This window comes from Malania oleifera, chromosome 1 (assembly GCF_029873635.1).
Source record: "Malania oleifera isolate guangnan ecotype guangnan chromosome 1, ASM2987363v1, whole genome shotgun sequence".
Classification (NCBI taxonomy): domain Eukaryota; kingdom Viridiplantae; phylum Streptophyta; class Magnoliopsida; order Santalales; family Ximeniaceae; genus Malania; species Malania oleifera.
In genome coordinates, this window is record NC_080417.1 from 93,366,052 (window position 1) to 93,371,077 (window position 5,026).

Sequence of the window (5,026 nt, forward strand, 5' to 3'; positions counted from 1 at the left end):
CTAGGTACATATCTGCTTTACACGAAAGCATAATCACTGTACCATTTCATTGTATTTTAAATACTGTTGTATAACCAGGCACGGGCCTGAAGAGGGAGACTAGCCCTAGAATAGTCCCGTATTGGCTTAGACCCAGTTAGGAAAGTTAGGTGCGTCGTCCTGTTAAGGTGTGTAGGTTGAGGTCAGCCTCGCTAATTGACCTGGTTAAGGTTGAGGTCAGCTCTGTGTTAATTTGACCTGGTTGTGAACGGTGCCGCTCCACCCTTAAGTGAGCTATTAGTGGAATCCTTTGGCTTGCGAGCTAGAGGCAGGGACGTAGGCATAGTTGGCCGAACCCCGATAACATATCGTGTGCCTTGTTTATATTTCTGTACTTTATATTTACCGCACATGTATGTTATGGTGTGAATGATGCATTTGATTTAATTTCCACATCATTTTTATCTACACATTTGGAATTGAATAAAAAGACCCTGGGTTTGTGTAATACCGATTGTAAGATTGTTGAACCTAGGAAGAAAGTTTAAAATTCCAATTCACCCCCCCTCTTGGGAATACACCTTTTCTAACACTTTTGTAAGTAGCGGATTAGGAGGGAGCTGTACCTCTTGTAAGCAGCAGATTGTAAGGGAAGCTTCGTCCCAATTTGAGGAGCAGGGATTATAGTGAAATCGTTGAGTGGGTTACTCAAGGTGAGGACATAGGTCGGGTTGGATGAACCTCGTAAAATCATGGTTGCATTCTCTCTTCCCTTATCCTTTTCATTTTACGCATCGTATTTCAATTTCCTGGTTGATTGCGTATGTTGAATAATTTTACACGCATTTAATTGGGTAAAAGTGAATTCATTGATTTAGTAATTCAAATCAACATCAAATTCCATCCATTAATTAGTCAAATATAGAAACAGGGATTGATTGGTAAATAAGTTTCAAAGAATTTTTTAAAATACCCAATTCACCCCCCTCTTGGGATTACACCTAAATCAACACCAACAACTTTATATTAAGAAATATGGTAGGAGAGGAACATGAGAAATTTTCAAGACAAATCTTCTAATTATTTGGAGGTCGAGAAGGAATGCAAACCGTTAAAATAGGAATATGGCACTACGAAAAAAAAAAAAAAAGACTTTTAGTGATGACCAAAAATCGTCATTAATAATAGTGACAGTTCCAAATTAGTCACTACAACTATCGTATTAACTGAACATTAGTGAGGATTTCTACATCCGGTGCATGACACCTTCCTTTTCTAGTGCGCTGGCTCGAATTCCTACATCCAGTGCATGACACCATTCTTTTTTGGTGTGCTAGTTCTGATTCGTACATCTGGTACACGACACGCTCCTTTTGGTCGACTAGCTCCGATTCCTACATCCGGTACACGACACCCTCCTTTTTGGAGCACTAACTCGGATTCCTACATCTGGTGCACGACAACATCATTTTTGGTGCGTTGGCTTGGATTCCTATATCTGGTGCATGACACCCTCCTTTTTTGGTGTTCTACCTTGGATTCCTACATCAAATGCACTACACCCTCCTTTTTTTTGGTGTGCTAGCTCAGATTCCTACATTTAGTGAACGACACCCTCCTTTTGGTGTGCTACCTCATATTCCTACATCCGGTGCATAACATCCTATTTTTTTGGTGTGCTAGCTCTGATTCCTACATCCGATGCGCGACACCCTTATTTTTTGGTGTGCTAGCTCGAATTCCTACATCCAATGCACAACACCCTCCTTTTGGTATGCTAGCTTGGATTCCTACATCCGGCGCACGACACCCTCTTTTTGGTGTGCTAGCTAAGATTCCTACATCTGATGCATGGCACACTCTTTTTGCTGCACTAGTTCAGATTCCTACATTAGGTGCACGACACCCTCTTTTTTGTGCACTAACTCGAATTCTTACATTCAGTGCACGACACCCTCTTTTTTGGTATGCTAGCTCGGATTCCTAAATCCGGTGCACATTACTCTCTGTTTTGGTACACTAACTCAAATTCCTACATCCGATGCAAGCCATCTTCAACCCCCGTTGGTTTTCTACTAACCACTAACCTCTATTAACCACTAATGACCCAGGCGAAATTGCTGAGACAATCTATTCATCCCAAGCTTAAATCACTTGCAAGCGTTTGCTTTCACCTGATAAGAATAGGCTTCTTTTATCTTTATAGTCATATTGCCACAAAATAACAGAGGAATAATATCTATTGTCATTTTCAAGCAACAATCACTATAAAGAGGGGCAGCTGTAGACACCCTAATTTTTATCAGGTCATTTCTGTGATCCAAAGTGAAAATTTTGAAAGGCAGGTTTGTGCTGGTGGATTAATGGTACCAAGATTCTTGTGTTGATAGATCATGAAAGGTTTACCTAACCGGGTTAGGAAAGTCTACCTAACCGATTAGTCCTTAAGATCTTACCTAATAAATAATGTTGGGTATTGCTAAAATGTTTGGTCAAAATTGGTTGATTGAATTAATTAGGAACCCTAAGTAAATTGCTTAATCATTTTCTTAAGTGAGACTAGGTTGTGAAATGCAAGTGAGGGTCATATGAAAATTGGATTTTGAGTCTTAAACACATAAGCAAGGGCACTATTATGAATTGAAAATTTCCATTAAGTGTGCATGTGCCCAAATCATGGGATACAAAGGAAAATGGGAGACACAAACTGCAAATACAGGAAAATACAACTATGCGGGTGAATACATGAGATGTATTGCAAATACATGCATTTGAAATTACATAAAATTTGCATATAGAAAATACAACTGAAAGGACATAAGAGATTACAACTACAAAATATAGGGAACAACAAATTGCAAATACAGGGAAGTACCAAAAGGAGTTACAATGCAAATACAATTAGAAAATACAGAATATTATAATAAATGCAGGGAAAATGAAATTTAAAAAGAAATAGAGCCAATCCTCGATTGCTAGCTAGAGGAGCATCTTCAAAGCTCCCTGTCCACAAATAGAAAAACAGAAAGTCATTTGGAGTTTGAAAGAAATTCAGAGAAAGAAAATACATGAAATAAAAAAATGTGCACTGCAAAACTGCCTCATATCCCCCCTTGCCAAAATCTGCAATAACCAGGTCGGGAATAAGGGAATAGATTTTTGTTCCCCTAGAATTTGGGAGCCAAAGGAACCTCTCAGATTCCCTATAAATAAGGAGTCTTGGTGTAGACCTGTAGAAAAAAAAAAAAAAAAAAAAGATCAGAGAAGTTAGAGAGAAAGTATAGAGAAGCTAAGGAGGAAATTAGCCTAGTTAAAGAAGGAGATAAAAGTTAGAGCAACACAAAAAAGATGAGAGTAGAAGGCATAACAAAAAGGTAGCAGAGTGTACAGAAACATAGCAGAGCATACAAAGGGTGAGAGCACTAAGAAGGAAATCTCAAGCTAGCAACCATCCTCAAGCAGGCACCATAGAGCTACCTTTTCAGAACCCGAAAGCCCAAGAGTTCCCGTAAGTACCCCCGTACCTATGGACCTGCAACTAGGAGAAGGAGATTGGAGGAGTGGAAGGATTAGGGTAATATTGGTTTTCACTTTTTTTTTTTCTTTTTTGGTTATGTGCTACCAAGTTAAAACTATGTAGGGATATGAGTACAATGATCTAGACCAGCACGTCCCAACCCTCGAACTGAGTCCCGAGCCCAACCAAACCCCAGAGACCGAATTGAACCCCAGAAACCAATCCAATTCCTCGATCTTAAGCCTTTGACCCAAAGCTAGAATTCAAGTTTGAACCTGAACCAAAACCCCAGCTAAGCCAAAGCTAAAATGAGACCTGAACTAATTTTTTGAGCCGAATCCAAACCCAAATTGGGCTTCAAACACTTGAAACAAACCCCTCTGAACCAAACTCTGTCTAGCCCACAAGGAGCCAAGCCCCATTCATTTCTTAATCTCCCAGGCCCAACCTATTTTCGAATGCAAAGACCATCTCATTTTATATCTTACTTGAGGCCCATACCCCTATTGAATACCCTGAGCCCATTTCAAAAATAACCCAATACTAAAACCCGTTTTAAAACCCACAGCCTAGTCCCTGTTACTTTAAAAACCCAAGACAAAAACCTTGTAACCCCAAGCCCAAAACCCGCTAAAACCCATGCCCAAGCCCAATTTTAAAACAGACTCAGGCCTAATTTACTTTTAAAAAAAAAAACCAAGCCCAAACCCAATTTTAAATAAAACTCGAGCCTATATCACTTAAAAAAAAAAAAACTAACCCAGGCCTAAATTTTAAAACACCCGAGTCCAAAGCCCAAAACGCTGAGCCCAATAAACTCACTCAAGTTCGCCCAAGTTCACACATCACCCAAGGTTGACTCGTATGAGTCAGCCCCTGACATAACTCATCGGGTTGAGACGATTTGACTCATCTTCAACCCGAAGCCTCAACTTCAAAAAACCAAAAACCCTAGTCTCAATTCGAGGCACATCACAATGTTTAGATTATCATGAAGCAGCACACAAGTCACGCAAAACATCAAATCACATACACGCTTACACAAGCAAAGCAAAAACGAATAAGGGAAAAATATAAACTTATCTGCAAATTTGGGTTTTGGTCTAGAGAGGGCCCCCAAGTAATGGTCAAACCACTCATATTTTCAAACCAAATCATCCATCGGGTTTAGGAGGCCTCCCCAAATTTCGCAGATAAAGAACTAGGGTCTTCTTGGCATATTAGAGAGAAGGTAGAGTGAGCAAGAACTACTTCAAGGGAAGAGTTTTAGATCAGTGAGTGGGCTTAGGGTTTTGGATCTATTCATAGGAGTGGACTTTACGAAACTTGGAGGGAACTAGGCGAAAAGAAGAGAGAAAGAGGGAGAAGAGATTGCAGTAGAAGTTAGGGTTTTCTAGTTTAGGAGTTGCAGAGAGCTAGAAACCCTAGGAGAAAAGGTCAAAAAGACAAGTCTCAAGGGGAGTTACATATAAGGCTCTGTTTGCAAGAGGGAACTGTGAAGAGAAGGTAAGCTTGATGATGAGTTCCTAA